The sequence below is a fragment of the Staurois parvus genome, unplaced genomic scaffold (genome assembly GCF_062004578.1).
Source record: "Staurois parvus isolate SC_StPar_1 unplaced genomic scaffold, SC_StPar_1.0 ptg000534l, whole genome shotgun sequence".
NCBI classification, from domain to species: domain Eukaryota; kingdom Metazoa; phylum Chordata; class Amphibia; order Anura; family Ranidae; genus Staurois; species Staurois parvus.
This window is the reverse complement of record NW_028318330.1, coordinates 1,044,275-1,065,105: the sequence shown is the minus strand read 5'-3', so window position 1 is coordinate 1,065,105 and position 20,831 is coordinate 1,044,275. Positions and strand designations below refer to the sequence as shown.

The 20,831-nt window shown below is 47.3% G+C and overlaps 1 protein-coding gene and 1 pseudogene across 2 annotated transcripts in view; one reads left to right on the top strand and one right to left on the bottom strand.

The window, feature by feature from the left end:
- LOC149451533 (uncharacterized) overlaps nt 1–20,831 on the top strand; it is a 92,639-nt gene that overhangs the window by 12,746 nt on the left and 59,062 nt on the right. The window lies entirely within an intron of this gene.
- On the bottom strand, nt 1,182–17,128 carry LOC149451534 (uncharacterized; annotated as a pseudogene). The gene is made up of 5 exons (XR_016315023.1): nt 17,010–17,128; nt 16,129–16,275; nt 15,448–15,636; nt 8,618–10,493; nt 1,182–1,231 (listed from the first exon to the last, which is right to left on the bottom strand). The product of XR_016315023.1 is annotated as an uncharacterized LOC149451534 (transcript).

Here is a 20,831-nt window from a genome sequence, read left to right as displayed (position 1 = left end):
CGCACAGAGCGGGTAGCAGGCAGAGTACTTCTTGGCACACACAGCAGAGAGCAGGCAAAGGTACTCCTACTCCTTGGCACACAGCGGGTAGCAGGCAGAGTACTTCTTGGCACACACAGCGGATAGCAGGTAAATGTATTACATGTATAACATGAACTATTTGTACCATTTGAAGATCTGGGTCCTATTGGGCACACTGACTGCTCTTTTTCCTGCCAGTATGGATCCTAACTAACTGTATTTATCACCCTGAGGACTTGGGCCTAATAAAAGGTATCTGTGGTCAAGGACTAGATTTAAATGAGACCCAGATAACCAAAAGTGAAAGAAAGTCAAAAAGAAGTTTTGAAGAGAACAATCCTTTTTCAGGAAAATGTTGATGATGCAGTTTAAATCTGCTTATGCTCAAAAGTCAGGTTCTGATAAATGTTGGATCTGTAGTAAGTTACATCCGAGCACATAGGAAATTCCTCTTCTGGCCGCTCCAGGCAAAATATTTTTGTTAATAACAGGGAATGTAAGTATTGGTTTGACCAATATTACTTCTAATGCCGCCATATCTTTTCCAACTCTGGGAGTCACTCAACTCCCCGATTGGTGTTTTAGACTGGGGAATACTTCCCACAAGGGAAAGGGAATGTGCTCTCAGTCCATATTAAACATATCTGATCCTGGAAGGAGGGATGGAACTTCTGTGAAACTCTGGCAAGTAAATGGTAGAGCCCTGAATGAAAGTTTAGAAGGGATACAAGACAATGTGGGGAAAACTATGTTTGGAAAACTTTGTTTTTTATTTCACACTTGTTGTCACCCCTGAATTTCATTCTGCAATACAAAAATTGCCGATCTCCTTGGGAAACAATACCTATATCTGTTGTGGTAAGATCTGTTACCCTTGGATACCGAGTAATGTCCAGGGCTGGTGCTATGTAGCCCAATTAGTGCCAATCATGGCAGCTATAGACCAGAAGGAACACCAGGTAAAAGCCAGTACATACCCAAAACACCATCAAAAATATAGTAAACTTGATTACCCTCTAATCAGTATTAGTGTATAAACATAAAGTCCAAAACCCAAAAAATGAAACAAAAAAACAAAAACCATCCAAAAGAAAAAACAAAAACAAAAAGTCCAAAATAAAGTCCCAAATTATTATTTCAAAATCTTTATCTGTGATATCTTAATTCTTCATATCTTCCAAAATCTTTGTGATATACTTCGAAACCAGATCTTCATATACCTCAAAGAAAAGAACTCAACATGTGTAATATCTTCAAAGAAAGGGGTATATAAAAAACCGTGCCACACGTGTTTCATGCACATAAAAAATAAACGTGCCACCACAACCGTGAAAAAGGAAAATCCCTCAGCCTTAGGAGTCAATCCACTGCATACCACTAGAGGAAGTGCATAGGTACCCTCAGAATGGTATCAAGGGTCTGAGTACTTCTTTCCAACCTTTAAATATTCCTTCAGCCTTTCCAGCCACTTCCCACAGACCTCATAAACAGACCATGGATCAGTATGTATCATAAAAACGTATAGCACTTTATTGTAGCAACTTACATTCAAATAAGATGACATCAGCTTCAACATCACAAATGATATGTTCACAATCCTGCCTCTCCTCATAAGTGTATAGATTCCACACTATCTCACTCCTGAGGGGGAACCGATTGCCTGTGGTAAGTCCCCAGTACCTCAAAGCCCCATGAGGATTCCAGGAAGCCACAGCCGCATGTACCAGGATCAAAAATGGCCGTCGCCGCACTTCCGGAAGAGCGTCACTACGTCACCACGTCACGTGCCCCGGACGCGTTTCGTCACATTCGGACTTTATCAACAGGGATCCCACTGGGGAATAACACTCATGAACAAAATAAATAATTACACAAACATTATTGATGATATACTGGAGAGGAACTCTAAGGACATGGGGTTGCTAAATACCGAGACCAGAGCTATTAGAGAACAGCTGGAGATGCAAGATTTAGCTATTGAAAGCATGAGTGCTGCTCTGACAGGTCTGTGTGAGATGACAGAGGATTCTGAATGTTGTACTTGGATATATAATACCACAATGACTGTTCCAGATTATTATGAAATAATAAAGCAACACAGGGAACAGGTAGATGGTTTAATGGAAGAAGCTAGAGCTATAGGAAAAGATGGATGGACTTCTTTTGATTGGCTAGGATCAGGATTTGGTTCTGTCTTTTCATGGATGAAAGGTATTGCTGTAAGAATAGTCATGATATTGTTTTTTGTTTTATTTTTATATCTATGTTTTAAATGCTTATTATATTGTATTGTTAGAGCTACCAAGCCGCAAAATACAAATGAAGGTTATCTGACTATGTACAAAAAGATGAATGAGGTAAAGAATTGAGGTCATGTTCATGATCTAAGAGGGGATTGAAAGGATCTAGAGAACCTCCATTGTGTTGATGTACGCCATTTTAAGTATTAAGTTAGGTTTTTGCAGATATATTAAAAGTTTTAGTTTGCTGAAGGATGTATCAACAAAAGATAACATGACCCTGAAGTTTTCTTTGCCCGGCTATTTCTCAGAAAGCTAGCAAAAACAGTTTATACCAAGAAATGTATATGTCATGTTTCATGTAGTCAGCTCATGATGGAAACTTACAAGTTACAGTTTTAGAACTCGCTCCCCCCTCCCTTATTATTTCTGTATCCTATATAATCTTAGTAATGTCTAATAAACTTTGAACATCTCTGAACATAAGCTGCTGTTATTTCCGTGTTCCGGGGTGTTCCAAGAATTCTGCTGATAAACCAGGAATCTCTCCACAGACCGGGGGTCTCTGAGGGGACAAGAAAATCAATCCTTTCACTTACCTGACCTAAATCCAACAGAACACCTCTAGGATATCATGTTTTGGTCCATCCAACGCCACCAGGTTGCAACCAAACCGGATATCATATGTACTCTCCAGCGCCTCAGGATATGCACAGCCAAAAGGGAAGCCAAGGAAACCAGGACAGCGACAACCAAAGGAAATGCTTCAGGGGTGCAGCCCTCCTCAGACGGGGAGATCAGCCACTAGATAGAGAATAAACAGGTGCGCACACACCTTGTGCATTATCCAAGGTTTATTGAAAGGAGTGAAAAATAAAAACATACCCACAGGTGAAGCATGTATCTAAAAAGCATTTGCATAATGACGATGGCCACAACGGCAAGCAAGGTGTTCCAAGTGTCAGTGCGGTCAAATGGCTGACGCGTTTCAGGGATGAATCCCTTTCCTCAGAGCTCCTGACCAGCCTCTGATGCAGATGTGTAATGGATGGATGATGGGAGTCTTGCTGGTGATCTCTTATTAGGACCCTCCCCCGACATTGTCAGGCATGAATACAAGCACATGGGGGCCATACAGACTACTGAGGACCATTCTGAGTTGCTGCAATGACATTTCAGCACAATGGATGACAGGCGGTGCCACCTGTGAGACTCGGCATGTGAAGGTAACATTGCCGCACTGTGAAGCTAAGCATGGAGGTCACAGCAATGTGTACTCACCCAATCAGCTGCTTTCTTCATTTAGAGGTAGGTGATCAGGGGGCGGGTCTGTGACATCATCCTCTTCTAAGCCCCTCTGTTAGGAATGGACTTGCCAGTAATGGTGGTACTCACCTGCCTTGTGGGCTGCAGTACCAGGGGGTGCTCCCAGCAATCAGAGACTCAACCCTGCAGTCAGCCAAACACCTGAAACTGCTTATGCAGGTGTATTTAAGTGATGGCCAGACCTGCAGTCTTTGCCTTGGTGTGTGTGTGTTTTCCTGGGCCCTGTATCTTGTAATCCTGCATTCTTGTTCCTGTTCCTGTGTTCCTGCTAGTACGTTTCCTTGTTGCCAAACTCTGCCTGTTCTGATTACGCTGACCCTCTCCTGCTCTGACCCCGGCTCGTTCCTGACCATCCCTCTGTCTGACCCTCTGTACCACGCTGCCCGCTACCTGCTGAACCTGGCTTGTGACCCCGACCATTCTCCGCTTGCTCCCCCTGTACCTACCTGCCCGATTGTTATTGACCCGGCCTGCCTGACGACGCTTGCATTGTATGTACTGTTATCTGTGGGTGGTTTGGTTTGGTTCGTTTGCACTGTGTTATGTTTTAGTATTGCACTGCGTTTATGTATTGTTAGTGTTAATAAATTATATTGTTTATAACATATCTGAAGTCTGCGTTTCCCTGCGTCAGTCCACACACCTCTGGTCATACCCGGAGCCCTGACATTACACCAAGGCCAATCCTGACCAGAAGTGGCTGCACAGGGAAGCCATCTTGGCTTGTTGCTGGGAAGGATGGATCTGGATGAGGTTGTGTATTTGTCGCTGCTGGTTTTTGATGACAGAGAGTATGCTTATCAGGCTCTGAGGGAGTATCCCCGGGATCAACTGCTGGAATGTATACGGATCGCTCATTGCCTAGTAGATCAGGGCACAGAATTCTCTGAGGTGCAGCCATTGATTCAGGTTTGTGTAGAGTTGGTTTCATCTGGTACCCCTGAAAGCAGGAATGACTTTTTGCCGCCATTTAGTGTAGACCAGGTAGAGTCCCTGGTGTGGTTATTAGAGGATGATGTGGGTTACTTTCTGGAGCACTATGCTGCATGTTCACCACAGACACTAAGAGATTGTATAAACGCAGTGCAGTCTTTGGTTAGACAGGCTTTGTGTAAGCTCAGCTTTGTTCAACCCATACTGCAGACATGGACAGACTTGTTGCACCCAGCCTCAGTCAGCTTACAAAAACCCAGTCCTGCTTCTAATCTATTTCCTCAAAGCTCTATTCCTGCATTCCCAACAGCACCCCCAGTGATGGCCCAGTATACCCTGCTATCTACCGCATGTCAGTACCCTGTTCCCACTCGCTGCACCTATCCTGCCTTTAACCCTGTAAAGAAGCCCTCTGTAGCAACTGTTCCCTCCCCTGTTCCATCCTCCAGCTCTTCTCTGTCTCCAGCTGCTCCATTCGTTTGCAGACCTGCGTTTACTTGCAGTGCTCCAGTAGTTAAAACCAGAAAGAAGCGAAAATTCTTTCCAACCAATACCATCCTGCCAGTATCCAAACCGGTCAGCCTGCCGTCTGAGAACCGGCCTTCCGTGGTTCAGCCTGGTGCCTCGGCACCCGCACTTCAACCTGATGTCTGTACCCAGCCTGATGCCTCTACCCAGCCTGATGCCTTTACCCAGCCTGATGCCTCTACCCAGCCTGATGCCTCCATTCAGCCTGATGCCTCTACCCAGCATGATGTTTCTACCCAGCCTGATGAACTGATCCAGCCTGATGATCCTATTAGGCCAGTTGACTCGATGCCCGCTGTCGAGCCAGACGATCCAATGCCTGATGACCCGGTGCCCGCTGTCATACCTGGTGACCCGATGCCCAATGTCAAGCCAGACGATCCAGCACCAGATGACCCGGTGCTCGCTGTCGAGCCAGACGATCCGGTACCTGATGACCCGGTGCCCGCTGTCGTGCCAATTGACTCAGAGCCCGCTGTCATGCCTGGTGACTCGGTGCCCACTGCCTTGCCAGATGACGCGGTGCCCGCTGGCGAGCCAAATGACCTGATGCCTGTTGACCCAGTGCCCGCTGTCATACCTGGTGACCCGATGCCCGCTGTTGAGCCAGACAAACCAATGTCTGACCCAGTGCCCGCGGTCATGCCAGTTGACTCGGAGCCCACTGTCGTGCCTGGTGACTCAGTGCCTGTCGCTCCGCCTGGGGGTCCGGCGCCCGCCGCTCCGCCTGGGGGCCCGAGACCTGTCGCCCCGCCTGGGGGTCCGGCGCCTGCCGCTCCGCCTGGGGGCCTGAGACCTGTCGCTCCGCCTGGGGGTCCGGCGCCTGCCGCTCTGCCTGGGGGCCCGAGACCTGTCGCTCCGCCTGGGGGTCCGGCGCCCGCAGCTCCACCTGGGGGCCCGAGACCTGTTGCTCCGCCTGGGGGTCTGGCGCCCGCCGCTCCGCCTGGGGGCCCTAGACCTGTCGCTCCGCCTGGGGGTCCGGCGCCCGCCGCTCCGCCTGGGGGCCCGATGCCTGTCGCCCCGCCTGGGGGCCCGATGCTTGTCGCCCCGCCTGGGGGCCCGATGCCTGTCACCCCGCCTGGGGGCCCGGTGCCTGTCGCCCCGCCTGGGGGCCCGGTGCCTGTCGCCCCGCCTGGTGGCCCGGTGCCTGCTGCTTCGCCTGGTGATCCGATGTGCCTCTGCCCGGAGTCCAGCCCGATGTGCCTCTGCCCGGAGTCCAGCCCAATGTGCCTCTGCCCGGAGTCCAGCCCGATGTGCATCTGCCCGGAGTCCAGCCCGATGTGCCTCTGCCCGGAGTCCAACCCGATGTGCCTCTGCCCGGAGTCCAGCTCGATTTGCCTCTGCCCGGAGTCCAGCACGGAGTCCTGCCCGATGTGCCGCTGCCCGGAGTCCTGCCCGATGTGCCGCTGCCCGGAGTCCTGCCCGATGTGCCGCTGATGTGCCAGTCTTTGATATCCCGCCAGTTACCAGACCCGGGCGGTGGAACATTTTGCCCAGCTAGGACTGTTTGGAGCGTCCTGAGGCTGCTCCTTGAGGGGGGTACTGTTAGGAATGGACTTGCCAGTAATGGTGGGACTCACCTGCCTTGTGGGCTGCAGTACCAGGGCTAGCCAGCGAGTGCTCCCAGCAATCAGAGACTCAACCCTGCAGTCAGCCAAACACCTGAAACTGCTTATGCAGGTGTATTTAAGTGATGGCCAGACCTGCAGTCTTTGCCTTGGTGTGTGTGTGTTTTCCTGGGCCCTGTATCTTGTAATCCTGCATTCTTGTTCCTGTTCCTGTGTTCCTGCTAGTACGTTTCCTTGTTGCCAAACTCTGCCTGTTCTGATTACGCTGACCCTCTCCTGCTCTGACCCCGGCTCGTTCCTGACCATCCCTCTGCCTGACCCTCTGTACCACGCTGCCCGCTAAATGCTGAACCTGGCTTGTGACCCCGACCATTCTCCGCTTGCTCCCCCTGTACCTACCTGCCCGATTGTTATTGACCCGGCCTGCCTGACGACGCTTGCACTGTATGTACTGTTATCTGTGGGTGGTTGGTTTGGTTTGTTTGCACTGTATTATGTTTTAGTATTGCACTGCGTTTATGTATTGTTAGTGTTAATAAATTACATTGTTTATAACATATCTGAAGCCTGCGTTTCCCTGCGTCAGTCACATACCTCTGGTCATACCCGGGAGCCCTGACACCCTCCCATCTGACCGTGCCCATTACTCTCCATGGCATGCCGAGCAGAACTTGGTTTTCATGTGTCTGCGTTGGGCTGATTTGTGGTCACCATGAATTGAATTATTAGGTGTAAACCAGGCAGATGGCTTGTTCTGGGGATTGTCAGTGATCACATGTCCTGTTATATGGATTCAATATCCATCGTCTGACATCCTAACAGGCGTCTGTCATTTTTCAGGATGTCAGGAAAAACATGTCCTCCGTCAGTAAATGTTCATGTTGTGTCAGTAATAAAAGTCACGGAGGGTTGGGAACCCTGCAAGGGGGGCAGAGATATGTGACTGCCTAGTCCAGCCTTTCTCAGCCAGGGTTCCTCCAAAGGGTTCTAGGGCTTCCTTGTCACTTCATTGGGCTGTATATGGAAGTGTCACCGACCAGCCGTTTCTGGATACACAGCTTTGTCATCATTACACACACACAGGATTTTGTTTTTCATTCAATACATTTTTTATTATAATTTCACTTTTAACAAGATTGCAGAAAAAAATCAGTAAACGGTAAAAGAAGGAATCTGATTGGTCAGGAAGATCCCTTGTCTGGAATGTGGGGGCGGAGTCATTATTATTGGTGTACAATACAATACACAACGTGTTCCATTATTATAACAAAGTATTGTAGAAAAGATCCCAACATGTGACATGGCTGAATGAATGCTGGTCATATTAGTTCATCTATTCTCTAAGTGGGGTGGTATCTATTGGGCCAATCCCTTTTACAAACCACACATAATATCGCCCTTCAAAGTGAAAACAGAAACGATTTGTACAAAATCAAAGAGTAGAAATATTTTCCGGTGGATCCCCTCTACCCAGACCCCATATGTAGACATAGAACAACAAGCTGTGTTCCCTCTCGTGCCGCACTCCTCCAACCACCCAAACCCACACAGAAGCCAAGGGAAATAATCAGAGGAAAGTTCCCCCCTAGTTTGGGGCGGAGTTCTCCTTCCCTCCTGTTGGGGGATGGGAGAAGGATGGACTGAAGACAGAGAGACGCTTCGGGGTCACCACTGTTCTGTAGAGCCTTGAAATGAAGGACATCAACTTCAGAAGTTCTTGTTGTCTGTGTAAAGTTCCCCGATAACGAGATCTGGGCTCTCCCGGCTTCTAGCTCTGTAACCCGCTATATCATTATCAGGAAACGCAACTCCGACACCCAAGAAGGGCTGCAGTTGTGTCCTTCATTTCCAGGATCTACTGACCACTCTGCACCCCAACATTTACTGCACTTCATCCATGTCTTTGGGGGCCTCTCATCTCCTTATCAACTGTTTCTTCCATGATGAAGATCAGCCATGGAGTATATCTGAGGTGTATATCAGGGGGGGCTTCTTCCCCACATGAGAGCTGGGATGTCCAGCAACATTCATCTAGAAGACATTTCCCACACTCAAGGCACTAATACACCTCCAGGGTTGTGTGGGACCCCTGATGTACAGGAAGACAGGACTTCAGTGAGGAACATTTCCCTCACTCAGGACAGGAAAGTGGCTTCTTCCCTGTGTGAGATCTCTGATGTGTGTAAAGACTGGACTTCCATGAAAAACATTTCCCGCACTCAGGACAGGAATATGCCTTTTTCCCCGTGTGAGAACTCTGATGTGTGTATAGATGGGACTTCGTTGAAAAACATTTCCCGCACTCAGGACAGGAATACGGCTTCTCACCTGTGTGAGATCTCTGATGTGTGTAAAGACTGGACTTCGTTGAAAAACATTTCCTGCACTCAGGACAGGAATACGGCTTCTCACCTGTGTGAGATCTCTGATGTGTGTAAAGACTGGACTTCTCTGAAAAACATTTCCCACACTCAGGACAGGAATATGGCTTTTCCTCTGTGTGAGATCTCTGGTGTGTGTAAAGATTGGACTTACTTCTAAAACATTTCCCGCACTCAGGACAGGAATACGGCTTCTCCCCTGTGTGAGATCTCTGATGTGTGTAAAGACTAGACTTCACTGAAAAACATTTCCTGCACTCAGAACAGGAATATGGCTTCTCCCCCGTATGAGATCGCTGATGTATGGATAGCTTGGACTTCGTTAAAAAACATTTCCCGCACTCAGAACAGGAATACGGCTTCTCCCCTGTGTGAGATCTCTGGTGTGTGTAAAGACTAGACTTCTCTGAAAAACATTTCCCACACTCAGGACAGGAATACGGCTTCTCCCCTGTGTGAGATCTCTGGTGTGTGTAAAGTTTGGACTTACTTGTAAAACATTTCCCGCACTCAGGACAGGAATATGCCTTATCCCCTGTGTGAGAACTCTGATGTGTGTAAAGACTGGACTTCACTGAAAAACATTTCCCGCACTCAGGACAGGAATACGGCTTCTCTCCTGTGTGAGATCTCTGATGTGTGCACAGATGGGTCTTCAGTGAAAAACATTTCCCGCACTCAGAACAGGAATACGGCTTCTCCCCCGTGTGAGATTTCTGATGTGTGCACAGAAGGGTCTTCAGTGAAAAACATTTCCCGCACTCGGGACAGGAATATGGCTTCTCCCCCGAGTGAGATCTCTGATGTCTGTAAAGATTGTACTTCAGTGAAAAACATTTCCCACACTCAGAACAGGAATACGGCTTCTCCCCCGTGTGAGATCTCTGATGTATGTATAGATGGGACTTCATTGAAAAACATTTCCCGCACTCAGAACAAGAATACGGCATCTCATCTGTGTGAGATCTCTGATGTGTGTAAAGACTGAACTTCTCTGAAAAACATTTCCCGCACTCAGGACAGGAATACGGCTTCTCCCCTGTGTGAGATCTCTGGTGTTTGTAAAGACTGGACTTACTTGTAAAACATTTCCCGCACTCAGGACAGGAATACGGCTTCTCCCCTGTGTGAGATCTCTGATGTCTGTAAAGACTGGACTTCTTTGAAAAACATTTCCCGCACTCAGGACAGGAATGTGGCTTCTCCCCCGTGTGAGATTTTATATGCAAATTAAGATGGGATTTATAATGGAAACCTTTCCCGCACTCAGAACAGGAGAAGCTCTTCTCTGTTGGAAGGCCGGCCCGGTCCCGCACAGTCTGAGGTTCCTCAGGATACGAGGAATCCGATGGTCCATCTACACTGGGTGGTGCCGGATGGACATTGGAGGGAGCCGGGTTTTCTCCTGGACTATACTGTGTGATGTCCTCATCTTCTACTTTCCAGTCTGGAGACAAAGTGAGACAATCCTCGGAGGTTTTCCTCATCTCCCGGCCATGGACTAAAATACAAAGACAAAGAGGATTACTAGACAGGAGCTGATTGGTTCCCCCAAACCAGGACTCCACCCACATCAGGCAGCTTGGTCTCTGAGAAGCTTACCATTCCACCCTCAAGGGAACTAGGAAATGGCTCCTCTGATCTCCTACCAGGTCATTTCTTTATTCATGGACCTTAGTCAGAGAGTGAGGAAACAACCAGAACTGTCTTTTATAGGAGGGACAGTGATGAGGGGATTATAGGACGAGGGTCCCCACCCCCTCTATCACTCATCACCATCTTCCCAACACAAGAAGTACTGCACTTCCTTATTTAGTCCATGATTTAGTCATGAAGAACAGCGGGGCTGAGCCCCACCAGAGGTCAGAGAGTGAGGATGGGGGGAGAACAACCAAGATGAAGACTGGACTGATCCTGAAGACCACCATCATTGGGGTATTGACTCCTCCCTCATTATCAATTTCTGTTTAAGGGTCCAAAGTTGGAGGATGTTATCACAATATTATCACCATGTAAAACTCTGTGCTCCAATCACATCATCCGATATAAAATGTCCAGCGGGGAGGAAATGGGTGTAACAAAAGAGAATCCATATTATGTGTATATATAGCAGTGGGGGGAGGGGGCAGAAGTCAGGAGTATGTAATGTACAACATAGAGTATATAGTGCAGGGGTCAGGAGTATATAATGTACAACATAGAGTATATAGTGCAGGGGTCAGGAGTATGTAATGTACAACATTGAGTATATAGTGCAGGGGTCAGGAGTATGTAATGTACAACATAGAGTATATAGTGCAGGGGTCAGGAGGATGTAATGTACAACATTGAGTATATAGTGCAGGGGTCAGGAGTATGTAATGTACAACATTGAGTATATAGTGCAGGGGTCAGGAGTATGTAATGTACAACATAGAGTATATAGTGCAGGGGTCAGGACTATGTAATGTACAACATAGAGTATATAGTGCAGGGGTCAGGACTATGTAATGTACAACATGGAGTATATAGTGCAGGGGTCAGGAGTATGTAATGTACAACATAGATTATATAGTGCAGGGGTCAGGAGTATGTAATGTACAACAGAGTATATAGTGCAGGGGTCAGGAGTATGTAATGTACAGCATAGAGTATATAGTGCAGGGGTCAGGAGTATGTAATGTACAGCATAGAGTATATAGTGCAGGGGTCAGGAGTATGTAATGTACAACATAGAGTATATAGTGCAGGGGTCAGGAGCATGTAATGTACAATATAAATTATATAGTGTAAAGGTCAGGCCTCATAATTACCATTCAGTAATCAACTGTAATCTAAATGTTTACTGTAGACAAGTTGCAGAGATCCCACACCGCTGCCTCCCATCTCCTGAGACTGCACTCAGTGACTTGGGTCTGAGACACTACAGACATATCCCTCCACCCGGCACAGGTGACAAATACTGGGAGAATTGCTATGTCACCACCATGAGGCAGAAGATCAAAAGAACATGTCCAGGTGCCTAGGTCTAGTAACACTTATGGTGAAAATGAACATTTTTCTGCCAGCTGAACCCCAGAACCTCCATAAATCCAGTCTAGAGACATAAATTGTGTCTGCAGCACAGAGAAGGAAGATTATCCGAGAGAAATCCAGGAATACAGGACGGGGAACACAGCTCAGGAAAGTGACCAGGGGATTACAGGCTGATATCACCCAGTCCCCGCCCTACTCTGGACCAATCAGTGAGCAGTATGGGTGGAGGAATGGATTTAGTGTTCATGACCCACCTGTGCTGATCTCTGTAGGAGTGTCCTCCTCTATAAATGTCCCCGTTATTCCATCCTCCTCCATAGACTGCTGATCATCCCTCACATACGCCTCTTCTTCTTCTGCTTTCACCTCAAATTCTATATCGATTGGATCTCCACTCTAAATCAAGGAAATGAGAGAAAATATCATCTGTAAAATGTAAGATTTATGATTGTGACATCACACACAAAATCCACACATTGTCTCCCTTCACAGAAGCAGATCACATGTGATATGTCGGTACATTTCCCCTAAATACCGCATGCCATCCTGGAACTGTCCATTTCCTATCCCGTGTTGCGGTATTGACCACAAACACTGAACACGCTCAGTAAATACCGCATGAACAGGCGTTACATTCACAGAAGGAAATAAAGAATGAAATGCATGCGGTCATTAATTAGTGGTGGAGACATGCGGCATTCAGGAAATGTGTACTGCTTGGTAAAGAGTGGGCGGCCGCTGGCATCCTTAACAACCAGTAAACAACATGGTTGTTAGGGAGCGAGCGGCCGCTGCGTCTTAACCAACCGATAAATTTAAAAAAAAAAAAAAAGGTTTACCGGCAACAAAATATTAAGAAAATGGCGTGGGGTCCCCCTCCCGGGTCTGGTATGGATTTTGAGGGGGACCCCTTGTCAAAATGAAAGAAATGCATACCAGAACCCTATCTGAGCATGCTGCCCAGAAGATCAGGAAAGGGGGGGGATGAGCAAGCGACCCCCCTCCTGAAACATACCAGGCCACGTGCCCTTAACATGGAGTGGATGCTCTGGGGCAGGGGGAGGCTTTGCTCCCCCAGAGCACCTTGTCCATGTTGATGGGGACAAGGGACTCTTCCCCCCAACCCAGGCTAGTGGCTGTGGAGGTTTGCAGGCAGAGGACTTACAAAATGTAACAAGGGGGCCCTCAGATCCCTCACCCCATGTGAATGAGTATGGGGTACATGGTACCCCTAATTATTCACCCCCAAAAAGTATTCTGTTAAAAAGACAGCAGGCAGTTTTTGACAAGTCCTTTATTAAAAAAGCAAAACTAAAGCAAAATGTCCCCCCCGGTGTAGATCCATCATCAATCACGATGCTCGCTGTCACCGCTGACTCGGAAAGAAAAGCTCCGCTCCCAATGAAGACTCCCCTCTGTCTGACAGCTCTGCTGCCTCCTGCCACTAAATATACTAAGGGGCGGTGCCACTCGGTGATGTCACTGACCGGGGCATGTTGTATTGGTGATGTCACTGACCAGGGCATGTTGTATTGGTGACGCCACTGACCGGGGCATGTTGTATTGGTGGCGTCACTGACCGGGGCATGTTGTATTGGTGATGTCACTGACCGGGGCATGTTGTATTGGTGACGCCACTGACCGGGGCATGTTGTATTGGTGACGCCACTGACCGGGGCATGTTGTATTGGTGACGCCACTGACCGGGGCATGTTGTATTGGTGACATCACTGACCGGGGCATGTTGTATTGGTGACATCACTGACCGGGGCATGTTGTATTGGTGACGCCACTGACCGGGGCATGTTGTATTGGTGACGTCACTGACTGGGGCATGTTGTATTGGTGATGTCACTGACCGGGGCATGTTGTATTGGTGACATCACAAGACGGCAAAGCCACACAGTGATGTCACAGGGTAGTAGTGCTCCTTAGTTTATTTAGAAGTGGGAGGCGGCGGAGCTGTCAGATGGCAGGAGGGGATCTTTGTTTTTTCTTCAAGTCAGCGATGACAACGAGTATTGTGATTGGATCATCAATGGATCTACATCAGGGGGATATTGTTCTTTATTTTTGTTTTGTCAAAAATTTCTTCCAGTGTTTTTTTACACTACACTATTTGGTGAATGAATAGGGGTACTATGTACTCTATACTCATTCACATTGTGGGGGGCCGGGATCTGGGGGCCTCCTTGTTAAAAGTGGCTTCCAGATTCCAATAAACCCCCCACCCACACAACCACTGCCCAGGGTTGTGGGGAAGGGACCCTTGTCCCCATCGACATGGGGACAAGGTGCTTTTGGGAGGATAGAGCGCCCCTGCCCTGAAGCACCCACCCAATGTTGAGGATATGTGGCCTGTTATGGTTCAGGAGGAAGGTGGGCACTCACTAAGGGTCTGGTATTGATTTTGGAGGGGAACCCACACTTTTGTATTATTTTGGCATCGGGGTTCCCCTCAAAATCTATACCAGACTTTGAACTTGGTGGCCGTCCGCTCCTTGTTTACTGGTTGTTGGGGACACTGGCGGCTGCCCTCTCCTTAACAACAAACTATTTACAAGTGTTGCTATGGACACCAGTGGTAAATTACCCGCAGGATTCACTACTAAAAAACAGAATGCAGCATCTTACTACATACTGGGATACGGGAAGATACCGCTTTGTGATTGGAGCCCATAGTCTCTACAAGTCCATGTTCTAGATTCTCCATCCCACCAACCTTGTAATAGTGAGGGATGGTGTGACCTTCCTGTGTGGAATCCCGGGAATACAGAGGACGGGGACATCTCTCTGGTGGGTTCCTGGTATTAGGTGGCTCCATCATATCCTTGTGTCCTTCTGAAAACTCCTCCATCACTCCATACTCCTCATCCTCCTCTTTATACTCTTCTTTAACATCAATATTATCATCCCCGAGGATTCCACTCTGAAAGATATAATAAAACATTCATTGTAACAAACATGCTGTGTATAAATCACAACTACCAATAATTGTCATCATCTACCTGATGATGGTGAGGGATGGTGTGACCTTCCTGTGTGGAATCCCGGGAATACAGAGGACGGGGACATCTCTCTGGTGGGTTCCCATGACTGGATCCATCTGTAGGAAACACACACACTGACTGAATCCATTGTTTCTATGTGTTTATCAGATGATGGGGGATCTAGGTGGATCCTCCGTACTGCTCTCTCCTTTACAATAAAGTCTCCTCTTACCCGGTGATGTGAGGGGCGGCTGATTGTCCATCATGACGTCCTTGTAGAGATCCTTGTGTCCTTCTAAATACTCCCACTCCTCCATGGAGAAATAGACAGTGACACCCTGACACCTTATAGGAACCTGACACACACAATGATACAGTCACCATCCAGACACATCCCTTGTCTGTTACTGGAGAATGTCCCAGAATTCCCGGCACCGCTCACCTCTCCTGTCAGCAGCTCCATCATCTTCTTGGTGACTTCTAGAATCTTCTGTGTCTTCTGTCTTGTAGGGATCAGGGATGGAGGTGGGGGGATGGTGATGGGATTCTGGATTCTCGAGGATCTTGTGGTCATACGATGAGATCTCCTTCTGGTGTCATTGTCGGTAGATTTCTTCATGACTCCTGTACAGTTCTGTGTGATACAAAGATAAATCTCACTCTCCCATAATCCCTCACTTCTATGGTCAGCTCTAGATTTATTCTCCAGGGATTGGCCACAATGTGCCGACTCAGCAAAGGACAGACATCTCCATCCAATGATATGATGACAATGGGGTCAGATTTATAGCTCCTTCTAGAAGTCATATAATAGAGTCACTAATGGTTTACTAGTAAGGCTCACTGACCCACCAGGAAATGTCACCCATGGATTTAGTGGTCAGTGGGCGTGGCATGCTGGTAATCATGGGTCTCTCTAATTGGACTAAAGCTGAGATTGTTCTCTTCTATAACCAATGCCGCCATCTTGTGCTATAACCAAATCTCATAGAGTCCGGACACTTTATGTATTCATAGTACTTGTGTGGATGTCGTTATTGATTACAGAACATCAGAAGACTTCAAGTGACTCTGAATACCTCCCAGTGTACAGCCGAGTCAGATTTAACCCCTTCATTACACTCACCTCTCCAGTCAGCAGGCTGAGGATCTCCAGGGTGAGCTTCAATATCGTCTCATTCCGGGGAAATTCCTTCCTTACAATCTTCACAAAACCCAAAGTCTGCTGATTGTCCATCATGACGTCCTTGTAGAGGTCCTTGTGTCCTTCTAAATACTCCCACTCCTCCATGGAGAAATAGACAGTGACACCCTGACACCTTATAGGAACCTGACACACACAATGATACAGTCACCATCCAGACACATCCCTTGTCTGTTACTGGAGAATGTCCCAGAATTCCCGGCACCGCTCACCTCTCCTGTCAGCTGATGGACCATCATGGTGGTCAGTTCCAGAATCTTCTGCTCTTTCTCCCTCTCAGGTATCAGAGAATGAGATGGAGGCACCATGGTGAGGCTCTGGGTTCTGCTCCATCCTCCTGAGATTGGCTCCCCACTAGACTTCTTCTGTACAACATAATCCTACAGATCAGGAGACAAATAAAACAATATCAACCACCTGACATCATCTAAATGTGTGCAAAAATAAAATGGTCTATTGACCAGAATAGACAAGAGTGATGTCATGTGACCTCCCAGAATCCTCCTCGCCTCTCCGGTCAGGTCTGTGTTTTATTAATAGAGATAAGAGTGATGTCATGTGACCTCCCAGAATCCTCCTCACCTCTCCGGTCAGGTCTGTGTTTTATTAATAGAGATAAGAGTGATGTCATGTGACCTCCCAGAATCCTCCTCACCTCTCCGGTCAGGTCTGTTTTTTTTTAATAGAGATGTGATGTCATGTGACCTCCCAGAATCCTCCTCCGCTCTCCGGTCAGGTCTGTGTTTTATTAATAGAGATAAGAGTGATGTCATGTGACCTCCCAGAATCCTCCTCACCTCTCCGGTCAGCAGGTAGATGATCTCCAGGGTGAGGTTTAGTATCTTCTCAGTCATGTGACTCTGGTCCTCCTCCATCCTCATTGGTGCCATCATGTGATCTATACAGGTCTCCTTGTAGACGGATAACTTTGGGAAATGAAAGTAAGAATGATTTGGATGGTATTGGTCACACAATAATAGGATGTGGATGTGAGGGGGGAATAGGAGGGTTGCTGGACATTGAAGAACTACTCCCCCCATGGGAAGACATTTAGTTTGGACTGTTTAGTGTTTACTACAATTTTGGGGTCCGGGGCCCCTTTTCTCTGTTGGGTTTGTTTGGTCTCTGAACTGGTTTTGATGAGTTTTAGATCTGCAGACAAGGAATGATAAATCTGATCCTTCCTATGACTAGTTTGCTCTGAGGCCGTGCTGTGAGGTCAATGTCGGCTCATCATCCAGGGATGGTCACTTTACATCACCCGACGCCCGGGATATGTAGTTCTGGGGGCCGGGCAAGTATTGTGATTAATCTTTATCCCTGCTGAGGGCAAGCCGCAGGGCTCTCCTTTCAGGTGCCAGCCTCTGCCACCCCGTGTGTGTGAACCTCTCCTGTACCTACTATGCTTCCCCGGCTCTGCTTGCCCATCTGTGGGCCCGGGTCAGCGGGTGTCAGAGGGTAGAGGGGATGGAGGAGAGCGGACATGTTCACTCCCATCTTGTCCTGACCCAGAAGTGATGTTATGACAGATTTCCCGACCATCGAGGCCGGCAAAGAATGTAATGCGGTGCGATGTGCACTACATTACATCCAATGGAGTACAGGGGAACATTGGGGGTCTTTTAGACCCTGGATGTCTCAATAAAGAGAACCTGTCATCAAAAGTCATCTCATAGAGGACTTTGTCCCCTTAAGTAAAAATGTTTTTTTAAATGCAAACAATTAAAGTTACACCCAAGTACATAACTCCTCCCTTTAAAAAATTTTAATGCCCCCCCTCCCCCACATATATGCACACCCAAACGTAAGAGCACACGCTGGAGCGCCTACACGTGATAACATTGATTGTGATACACGTTACATATCGCCGGTCACACCAGAATGAGAGGATAATTCTAGGAGCAGACCTCCTCCGTACTCTATACTGATGACCTAGAAGGGGCTATAAATGTGTCCCCTATAGATAATACCGGGGACTAAAGGTTGTCACCATTTCAGCACACACAACTTAAGGTTTGACATGTTGGATATCTATTTACTCGCTGCAACCTCGGCTTTTATATTTTACACATAAATGGGTCATTTATTGCTTTTTGTGCCCTGAAATCAGCTTAAGTATATTTTTTAGTGAAATTTGGCATTTCCTAAACTTTGTGATAATATTTTTGACATAAAAATTAGAACTGCCGCTATTTTATTCTCTAAAGTCTCTACTTTTAGAAAACCTAAATTTTGGGGGTTTTGTGTCATCTTCAGGCTAAATAGATTCTTTAAAAATGCAAAAAACGGCTCTGGGAGTGAAAGGGATAAAAGATAAGCCGGACACTCCCCTTTCCTGAGGAGCAGCCAATCAGTTCTCATTACACTGCAAGGTCTCTCCCGTCCCTGCTAGTCCCCGGGTGCGGTGCTGGAGACAGGCGGGGGAGGGGAGGAGGAGATAAACAGAACAATGTTACACATATTAAATGTTTTAGTCGCTATAAAGCCCCTTTCATTCTTTAACCCCCCGGACATTCCTAAAAGAGTCTCAGATTTATATACATTTTCTGTTAAAAAGGAATGTTTCCTTCCTCCTGAGCAGCAATGTAAGGGGCTCTATGCTCCATACTCCTGACCCCGGCACTCCATCATTGTGTTGGCTGCATAGTGTAATGATTGCCCATTGGCTGCCTGTGTAGTGTCATCATTGCCCTTTGTAGGCCATGTATGGTCAGGATGGTCCTTGTCTTGTCTATTTATTGTCAGTGCTGTTTGTTTAGAGGACCATATTACTAGAATTTATCTCCACAATGAGGAGAATGTTCCGGCCCCGGAAGTGGGGGAATGTTCTGCCCCTGAAGGGGTTCATCTGGGTTCCCACACTATATATGTGTGTATCATCATCTGCTGGAGATAAAAGATGTCACAGTGACTATGGAGGAAGAGGACGGACATGACTATGGAGGAAGAGGACGGACGTGACTATGGAGGAAGAGGACGGACATGACTATGGAGGCAGAGGACGGACGTGACTATGGAGGAAGAGGACGGACGTGACTATGGAGGGAGAGGGCGGACGTGACTATGGAGGAAGAGGACGGACGTGACTATGGAGGAAGAGGACGGACCTGACTATGGAGGAAGAGGACGGACCTGACTATGGAGAAAGAGGACGGACGTGACTATGGTGGAAGAGGACGGACCTGACTATGGAGAAAGAGGACGGACGTGACTATGGTGGAAGAGGACGGACCTGACTATGGAGAAAGAGGACGGACGTGACTATGGTGGAAGAGGACGGACGTGACTATGGAGGAAGAGGACGGACGTGACTATGGAGGAAGAGGACGGACATGACTATGGAGGGAGAGGACGGACGTGACTATGGAGGAAGAGGGCGGACGTGACTGTGGAGGAAGAGGACGGGCATGACTATGGAGGAAGAGGACGGGCATGACTATGGAGGAAGAGGATGGATGTGACTATGGAGGAAGAGGACGGACGTGACTATGGAGGAAGAGGATGGACCGGACTATGGAGGAAGAGGATGGACCGGACTATGGAGGAAGAGGATGGACCGGACTATGGAGGAAGAGGACGGACAGGACTATGGAGGAAGAGGACGGACAGGACTATGGAGGAAGAGGACGGACGTGACTATGGAGGAAGAGGACGGACGTGACTATGGAGGAAGAGGATGGATGTGACTATGGAGGAAGAGGATGGATGTGACTATGGAGGAAGAGGACGGACATGACTATGGAGGAAGAGGTCGGACGTGACTATGGAGGAAGAGGATGGATGTGACTATGGAGGAAGAGGACAGACATGATGGGGGGGTTACTGGGTGTAAATAGGAAATAACATCTTATTACCTCCTCTGCTGCCACTTCCACCAATGTCTCTGATCTGCTTCCTCCCCACTCACCTCTCCGAATGTCCTGTCTGTACCTGACATCACTTCCTGTCTGTACCTGACATCACTTCCTGTCTGTATTCCATAAAGAAGTCCTGTCTGGAGAGAAATGTGATCACCATCTTGTGGAGTTCAGAGGAACTGCAGACCCGGGAAACATCCCTAATAATCATTCCTGCATTGTATCTACCTTACAGGGATATCAGGGAAGATCAAAAAGAACTAAAAAACAGTAAGAAACAATAAACCTAACTCTTATGCAACCAACTGTTTATATAATATATTTTACTACAGATAGAAAAGTCTTGAAGACACAGAACACAAGATAAAAACAAAATACCTAATAAAACAGAGACCTCCAAAACAGATGTTTTAGGGTAAAAAAATGCAAAAATAAATCCTAAAGTATAAAGATATCTATCAATCCACTGATAATGAAGATGTTAGACATAAATGACAAGGATGTAATGGTCACAGAGGAATGGTGGTGGAGATCTCTCAAAGTAAGAACACTTCCTTGAATGGTTCTATAAATAAAGAATGAATCCTGGAGGGAATAAAGCTGTAAAGCAATAAATAATATATAAACTGGGCCATCCACTTCATCCATAAAGACATTGTGATTGAAGATCTTCTAGATCACATAGAAGGAGGACTCATCCATGATTTCATACATTTGTTTGGAAGGATAGAACAATCCTCAGAAGGGAACATGTAGGATGACAGGAAA